Source organism: Magnolia sinica, chromosome 3 (assembly GCF_029962835.1).
Source record: "Magnolia sinica isolate HGM2019 chromosome 3, MsV1, whole genome shotgun sequence".
In the NCBI taxonomy this organism is placed as follows: domain Eukaryota; kingdom Viridiplantae; phylum Streptophyta; class Magnoliopsida; order Magnoliales; family Magnoliaceae; genus Magnolia; species Magnolia sinica.
This window is the reverse complement of record NC_080575.1, coordinates 128,331,985-128,341,380: the sequence shown is the minus strand read 5'-3', so window position 1 is coordinate 128,341,380 and position 9,396 is coordinate 128,331,985. Positions and strand designations below refer to the sequence as shown.

The 9,396-nt window shown below is 42.4% G+C and overlaps 1 non-coding gene across 1 annotated transcript; it reads right to left on the bottom strand.

Moving 5' to 3' along the window:
* Window positions 1-8,320: 8,320 nt before the first annotated feature.
* LOC131241652 (small nucleolar RNA R71) lies at window positions 8,321-8,427 on the bottom strand. The gene has a single exon (XR_009169211.1). It is a non-coding gene; the product is annotated as a small nucleolar RNA R71 (small nucleolar RNA).
* Window positions 8,428-9,396: the final 969 nt, after the last annotated feature.

The window sequence follows — 9,396 nt, the reverse complement described above, 5'->3', positions numbered from 1 at the left end:
TCATCCAATCCACCGCTTGTCGTCCCTTCAATTATTGAAAAAACAGGAGACATTTATCGGTGACTCGAGAGAGGAAGCGGTTGAGTGCCGCTACTCGTCCAGTCAATCTTTGTATATCTTTTCTAGTTTTTGGAGACTCCATGTCAAGCAATGCCTTGATTTTCTCCAGATTTTCCTCGATTCCTCACTGGCTGACCAGGAATCTGAGGAACTTTTCAAAACTCACACCAAAGGCACACTTGCTCGGGATCAACTTCATTTGAAACTTACGCAAGATCAGGAATATTTCTTCTAAGTTGGTTATATGGTCGGTGGCGTGTACACTTTTGACGAGCATATCGTCAATGTACACTTCCATGGTTCGGCCGATTAACTGAGCTAAGATTTTGTTCACTAATCTTTGATAAGTCGCTCCAACATTTTTCAAACCAAATGGCATCACTCGGTAACAATAAAGTTCTTTGTCGGTGACAAAGGTATCTTAGATTTATCAGACTGATGCATTACAATTTAGTTGTACCCTGAATAAGCATCTATAAAACTAAGAAGTTCATGCCTCGCAGTGCTATCCACCAACTAATCGATCCTCGGAAGAGAGAAACTATCCTTTGGGCAGGCTTTATTCAGGTTGGTATAGTCAATACAGACACGCCACTTCCCATTGACTTTTTCACAAGTACGACGTTAGCTACCCATTCTGGGCAGTATTCTCTTCTATGAATTTGGCCTTGAGGAGCTTGCTAACATCTTCTTCAATGATTGTGTACCTTTCAGGACCGAGCAAACGTCACTTCTGTCGGATCAGCTCGTAGGTCGGATCGATGTTAAGTCGATGTGTGATAACAGATGGGTCGATTCCTGGCATGTCCTCATGGTTTCACACAAATACGTCGACGTATCGCTGGAGCAGGGCTATCAGATTGTTTTTCATCGGCGACCGCAGAGATGAGCCAATTTATACCGTTTTAGATTCGTCGGTCTCGACTAAAGGTACCGAAACAAGGTCTTCGACCGATTGCCCTCGCTCGTGAGTTTCGGCTTGGGGATCTAAAGACTCGATCACTGATACTTCGGTCGGAACTTTTACGGCTATTGCATAGCAGCGTCTTACATCCTGATGATATCCTTTAACGATTCTTACTACCGACTCAATCGGGAATTTTATAGAGAGATGGTATATAAATACCACGGCTTGAAGGAGACTCAGAGAGGGTCAGCCAAGTATCACATTATAAACGGACAGCTGGTCGACTATCAGAAAGTCGACCATTACTGTCGCCTAATGCGGAGGGTTTTCAGCAGTTAGTGGTAGCGAGATGATACCTTCTGGGAGTATTTGTCCTCCAGAGAATCCGATCAATGAGGTACGCATCGGCCGCAAGGTCAATCGTTCAATACCCATTTTGTCGAATGCCTGAGTGAATAGTACGTCAGCAGATGATCCTGTGTCGACGAGTATACGGAACACCCTTCGGTTTGCGATAGTAAGAGTGATAACTAATGCGTCATCATGAGGATGATGGATGCCTCGAGCATCTTCATCAATGAACGAGATGTAATATTTTTCTCTCTTCTTTTCCTTTGAAGGTCGAGCTATGATCAGGATCTCGGATTCGGGTCAACTAATGCTCCTGGCATAACTCTTTCGAGCATTATTTGAGTCCCCTTCGCCGCGGGGACCACCGATGATATTTTGGATCTCCTCCGTGGGTCGGTTATCCCCCGGCATTCTTCCACTGTCCACGTTCTCTCGACGTGTTCTCTGAGCCGACCTTCTCGGATAAGCCTTTCGATCTCTTCCTTCAAGTGGTAACATTCACTTGTACTGTGGCCATGATCGCGATGGTAGTGGCAATATTTATTCTTATCCCGCTGGTTCGAATTACTTCGAAGTTTATTCGACCAGCTGACAAATCCTTCACTCTTGATTTCCATCAGCACTTGCTCTTGAGGTTTATTAAGCGGGGTGTATGTAGAAAACCTTCGGTCAAGTCGCTTACCCAACTTTCATTCATCGCGTGTTCGGTCATCCTTACGCTTCTTTCCTCCGGTCGAGTCAACTTCTTTCTTGGCTGACTCTTTGGCTTGAATTTTCGCGTTCTGGGCAGCCTCACGCAAATTCTTGTTTCCTCGGCATCCACGTATTTATCTGACTGAGTCATGAATATATCCAAAGTTTCAGGCAGATTTTTGTCCAGGGATGCCAGAAACGGCTTATCCCTGACGCCTTGCATGATGAAATTGAGTGTTGTCTCCTCTGAATATTTTCAAACTTGGAGTAATTCAAAGTTGAAACATTTGATGTAGTCTTTCAGTAGCTCTCCCTTTTTCTGAACTATGTTGTTCAGATGCGCAGATGGCTTCAACTTCTTCTTTTCGTCAATGAAATTGGTGAGAAAGGCATCGCTGAGTTCTATGAACGTGCTGACAGACTTTGGTTTTAGCTGCTTGAACTAAAGTCGGGCCACGTCGGCTAAGGTGAGGGAGAAAGCCCGACACATTACGGCATCTGAGCCATCATGCAGTTCCATGTATGTTCGAAAATATTCGATGTGTTCAGTTGGGTCGGTTTTCCCTGTGAAATGTGTAATCTGCGGGAGGCGAAACCTTTCCGGTAGCCGAGCTTGCATCACTTCATCGACTAACAGGGACGCTTTTGTTTCTGTCCTGATTGAATATGCATCCCAACTATGCTTCATATCCGACATCTCTAACACTTTCTTTTTAAAGTCCTGAAGGTTAGCTTTCAAAGGCTCGTTACTTTCTGTTATCCTTTCGGCTGGATGTCGGCTGCGTCTTCTTCGATCTGTTTTGTCTCGAAGATTAGTGGATGTAGCATTACAGTTGTGAAATGAGCGGGCGCTGGCTCGGGCGGCCCATGGGGCTAACTCGGCTGTGCCAGTGACCTCGGGGCAGTGGGATGAAGGTCGGCAACTTGTTGCGGAACATTCATCGCCTGTTCTCGTTGAGGCTACTGAGTCTGTTGACTGTGCATCTGCTCCAACATTTGTTTCATAATGTTTATATCAGCTCTGAGTTCCTGGACTTCCTGATCCAACCATCCATTTCCTCGATTCCGCTGGGTATTCCTAGTTACGGCAGACGCTGTAGGACGAGCTGCGGAACCTTGTTGATTGTCAGGTTGGTCCTGAGCTCCTTGGGTCCTGTCTGGAACTGATGGTCCAGCGTCATCAACTTCATTCAGTTCGGTAAGACCAGTTTTTCTGGTTCTCACCATTAATGCTCGCTTGACACTTCTGAATAGAGCTTGGAACACGACTTTTTGTATCGATTCTAACAGACGGTGCCAAACTGTTGGTGCAAAAATCAAGTTCACCCTCTTTAGACCTTCGTGTACCTACACAGGAAGAAAACAAAGGAGACCCTGGCTAGAGCAGGGGACCCTCCGATGCCAAAGTCAGGCTAAGAATCTGGGTCTTATCGTATTGAGGGGATTTGGGAGAGAGTTTTTGCGTACCTTTCACCCTTCAAGTGTTTCTCATTTATAGGAGAGGGATGATTCTGCCATACGAGGATTTTCTCCCTGATTTCTAGGAGATTTGATTTAACTTTAGCTGTAACCTTCCTATGGATGCTTCCCGGTCCCGAGATCCTCGGGATCGAGAATCCTTTCCCGTGATTTCTGGAATTGTAACACCCCGTATTTTCAGGACCCGAGTATATGACTCGTTTCCCAAAAACACGAGTGTTAACCTTAAAGGATGGTCAAATTCACGTATATTTTTTTTCTTTATCAGAGTAAGCAAATGAGCGTAGAGTGAATAAATCAATATAAGAGAAATTTCATTATCATTCAATTATGCAAGTAGCCCATAATGACTTATACAACCCAATGTCTCAACATTAACGATTACAAGATTTGCATATATAAGAACTAACAGAAAGCATATAAATGTAAGCCGCATGACCACGCAGCTCCTCTTAGTAACATGGTCGTGCGTCCATGGCACCTGCACAACTCCTCATCAAGTCTGATCATATACATCATTTAGGCCACCTGTTCTCCACGTCCGCCCCCCAAGCTCTCCAGATTGAATCCCTTTTATCACCGCAGCAAGTCGGCTAGGAGTGCGAAAGGTAGAGAGTCTTCACAGTGGTGAAGGACCTATGCAGTTGAGTTGATGCGGGACTTCTTTACGCAGCGAAACGTAATTCAGACAACCCCTTTTCCCATGCTTTCCTTCTAAAGAACAAACATCCCATGGGAAAGTTTTTGACGGCCCACACAATGTACGGTTTAGATTTATCATATGGACCGTGATGGTGGCCCACCTAGATTGTCAAATCCGGTCTGTGAAACAAGGCTCGCGCAACAGAGCTTGCACAAGCATGCTCTGCTATGTTTGGTGGGACCCATGGTCAGTGTCACATAGAAAATCCAGTTCGTCCACTGGATTTCCCTCGAAAAACTAGTTGGATATAGGTGATTTAGATCCGTTTCGGTGTGGCCCGCATAACTTTCCTTGCTGCCGTTCGTTCCATGTTTGAACGGCTGAAAACCGGATGCTCGTTGCTTCTTAGAAATTGTCCACCTAGGTCCTATTCAATGGGCCTGTAGGACTTTGATGGACGGTCCGGATCGTGAAAAAGGATGATGAATGGGGCCCATTATCAAAACCCAATCCAAAACACGTCCGTCACTGGACGTTTTTGGCACTATTTGAGTGTTTTATACAAAAAATAGGTGGGGCCCACTTCTGATGACATTTTCGGAGATCTATCCCATTCATCCTCTTCTAAGTTATATGTAAGCCCATAAATCAAAGTATGAAGTAGATCTAAACACTAGGTGGGCCACACAATCCACATGTGATGAGTCACTACCCATCGTTGAAGCAAGTGTTGAGGGTCAAATATTGCATATTAGACCCCATTGATTGCATGGATTTACGATTATGATATTACTTAATGGCCTGAATTAATCATGTTTGTTTTGCAAGGTGTAATTGCGAGCTTGGACTGGATCAGGATGCTAAAAGTATGGATTTAACGTTCAGAATGCACCAAGGCAAGGAACGGACTCTAGGGGACCAAGATCGACGGAATTACACACCAGGGATCCGAGGAAATAAAGTCGTTCACGTTAAAGAGGCCCGAAACTGGCGCAGAATACAAGATCACGGGGTTCTCACCATCCGATTGGCTCGAAACTTTATACATGGCTCGAGGACCAAAAACTAACCGTACACGTCAAATTTCAGCTATTGGATCCCTCTGGAAGTGGCCCAACGGATAGATCAGCCCATAAATCAGTGATTTGGGGCTCGCCTGGTATCTGAAAATGCTTCAATCTTGGGCTCAACTCATTAAATGAGCTGACAAAACAAATGGATGGATCGAATCTTACATATACATCACAATTGGCCCCATATGTACAGCGTGTGTACAAAACGTACACACGCTCCCGCCGCGCACCGAACCGAGTCAACGGGTTAGCAGGCGCTGATCTACGCCTGTTTCTAAAAACGGCAGTAGCAGTTTCGCGCTGTGTGACAGACGGACGACGTCCGTTTTGCGGATGGTAGTGGGCCCCACAGTGTAATTTTTCGGATGATCCAAGCCATCCATCATGTAGAGGGCCTCGAATACTATAAAACCTTGCTAAAATTTTACACCCATGCGTGCACATGTGCGTAATACAAAGGCCACAAATAGGCTATCCTGCGACGTTCAAAATGAATTTTGGCATGATTTCTTCTCTGGGCCTCGTGAATGGACGTTCAAAACCACCCATTCTTGACCGAAATTTCATCCTGAATCCAATGGATGGGGTGAATTTCCCCAAAAATACCTCTGTGGGGCCCCACCAACTCGTCAGCGAACTCCTCTTTTCGCAGGCCCTGTTTTCCACGTCCGGACGAGTCCGGGATTTGCGGGGAGTAGTGGGTCACGATCATGAATATTTTGAGTGATCCAGACCGTCCAATGTGTCCACAGGGATGCCAATAACCTAGCCAAGATTTCAGAATCAACAGATAAGTTGATATCACGCCGCAAATACACTCCAAACGCAAGACATTTTGTGTTTTTGCTTCGCATGCGAATTCTACTGCGGGAAAAAGACTCCTGACTGAAGTTATACAAAGACAGAAGCCATTGCCATGGGGTCTTCTATAAAGGAGAGGGGATTCAAGATGAAAAAAGGGGGATTCAAGGATGGATCGGTTTGGCTTGGACGATTGCACAAGAGAGAGTAGCTGGAGTTTAGTATTTTTTTATTTATTTCTTTTTCTTTTTATTTTATTTTGCTTTGTTTAAAGGATCCAGCCGCATCATGCCTGTGATCGGCTAAACCTCTTAGCTAGGGCTAAGAGGTGAAGCTTGTAGTCTGATGGGAGAGATGTTGTTTATGCCTTTTGTTTAGATTGAAGGGGTTTCTGAGTTAATTTTATTATGGGAATACTTTTAGTTTTTAATGGCCTGTTGTGACTGAAATTACAATGGGTTTGTAATGGCTTTGAGTATTTCTTTTTCCATATTTTGATTATGACATCAGGAAGCCCTGTTATTCACCATCGTCTCCTGGGCATGGTTGGATGTCGGTACCATTCCTAATCTTCATAATCATCTAATTGGTTGGTAATTAGTTTAATTCTTTTGTTGACTTTGTCTCCTGGGCATGGTTTGGTGATGGAATCCATTCTACTTCATATACCTTTCATCTCTTTAAAATTATATCAAAAGATGTTCAGTTTAATTTCCATGATTCTTAATGTAGGCATAAGATCTCCCTGATCTCTACAAGTGGATCCACTGAATCCCTAGTTTTCCTTTCCTGAATTATTTAAAGTTTTAGATAATTATTCCACAATTATTCCTTAAATTCTATTTGATTTAGATCACATCTTAGTCTAAGTTCTAGTTCTACTTAGTTTCAGATAGCGTACAGGTATCAGTCCCTTGGGATTCGACCTCGATCTCACCGAGTTTATTACTACATCACAACCCTATACTTGAGGAGTGAACAAGTTTTTGGCGCCGTTGCCAGGGACTGACGGTTGCGATTCTCTGAAATTAATTAGGTTTAGAATTAATTTAAGATTAGAATTTGACTAACTTTAGTTGTAGACTTATTGATTTCTAGAACTAACTTGTTTTCCTGTTTTATATGATCCTGACATAAGTTTCTAAATTGGTAATTCCTCCCTAATTTCTCTACTTTTTCTACTTTTAAAATTAGGGTTTAAATTTTAGAAATTTTCTACTTCTAGTATCCTCTTATCTGTAGGAAATAGTTTATTTTTAGAAACTACGTTATTTCTTTCCCCTTTTTAGAAATTAACTTTCCATTTTTTTTCTCTTGCAATAATTTTCTAATTCTAACTCTTTTAGAATCTAATTTTGTTTCCTAATTTATTTTTAGAATTTTTGTTTAGAAATTAACCTTCCTATTTTGTAGGCCTTTAAGATAGAAATTTCTACTTCGGTAAGCTCCTTCCATACTTTCTATTTTTCAGTTCTCTTTTAGTAATTTATTTTCTAGTTTAGGACTTTCCTAATTTATTTAGAAATTTTCACTTTCTTTTAGGAATTCCTTCTTTTAGAAATCAGTTTACTGTTATCTTTCTTTTAAAGGATTGTTCTTCTCCTTTTAGAATCTAACTTATTTTGTTTTATTTTGCAGGTTTTTAACTTAGGACTCCAATTTGGTAATTTCTTTCCAACTCTCTCTTTCTTCCTAGATTTTCTTTTCCTTTCTTAGGATTAGGCTTTGAATTTAGTTGAGGGCTGTGAGTATTTCATGCCCAAGTGGGCCCGTGACAACACTCGACGTCTCTTGACTGAAGGAGGATTGGTTGAGGGGTTGACTATCCATCGCAGGACTAGACACCGCTCGAAATCTCCTAAGTTAATTGAAGTTATGGTTGAAGACCAACCTCCTCTACTTCCACCCAGGGTGGAGGATACCCAAGATGAGAACGAGGTGCATCAGGCACCCCCGCCTCGTACTTTACGATATTATCTACAACCGGCGGGAGTGAGTACGCCCTCATGCATAATTTTTCTTGAAAACACAGGACAAATGGACATCAAGCCAGGAGTTATCCAACTCTTTCCCAAATTCCATGGACTTGAATCAGAGAGTCCATATTTTTATTTGAAAGAGTTCAATGAGATTATATCTATATTATGTTTTCCTAATGTATCTGAGGATACAATCAGGCTGAAACTCTTTCCTTTTTCCTTAAAAGAGAAAGCTAAGACGTGGTTACATTCACTGCGTCCTAGATCCATTGGCACATAGAATGACATGCAGAGGGAATTCATAAAAAAATTCTTCCCACATCATAAAACGATGACCCTCAGAAAAGCAATCATGAACTTTGCCCAAAAGGAAGATGAAACATTCTTCCAATGTTGGGAAATGTTCAAAGATTTGGTCAGTTCATGCCCACAACACGGATTTGAAACGTGGCACATTACAAATTTTTTCTATGATGGACTGACATCTTCCATGTGCTAAATGGTCAAGACAATGTGTAATGGAGAGTTCATTAATAAAGATGTTGACGAGGTATGGGATTACCTCGATAGTCTTACTGAAAAAACACAATCATGGGACTATTACCCAAAGTCGAACACCACGTCTAGGCCGACTCAATTAAAGGAGAAAGGTGGATTATATCTCTTGAAAGAAGAGGATGATCTCAAGTGTAAAGTGACTACGCTCATAAGGAAAGTTGAGGCCATGGAAGGAAAGAAGGATAAGGTTAATGAAATTGTTTGCGGCATCTGTGATTGCAACATTCATACAACTGAAAATTGTCCTACAATACCCACCTTTCGAGGAGTGTTGAATGAACAAGCCAATGCCGTAAACAACTATCAAAGACCTTTTACTGGACCTAACTCTAATACGTACAATCCTGGTTGGAAAAATCATCTAAACTTTAGTTGGAGGAATGGACAAACGGCTACCCCTCAAGGTTTCTTCAATCAAAATCCAAATCAAGTGAAACCTCAAGAGGAACCGGTTCGAAATTCCATACAAGAGCTGGCTCAGGCAATGCGGGGAATTACAGATTTTATGCAAAAGATAGATTCTCGTATGACGGTTATAGAAAAGGGGATGCTTCCTGCACAACCTCTCCCCAATCCTAAACCGCAGTACGAGATTAATGATCTCAGCTCTTCAAATCAAATGGGGCACGCTAAATCCATCACCACTCTTAGGAGTGGAAAGATCATTGATAAAACTCTTCCGGTTAGGCTCGAAAAGCCTCAAGAACTAGAAGAGGACAACAATGATGGATCTAGTGATACCCCACAAAAATTAGAACCGGAACTTTTAGAGAAGCCAGTTGCTCCATTCCCCCAACGGTTGGTTTCACCAAAACCTCTCTCTAACTCTCAGGATATCCTAGAGGTGTTGAA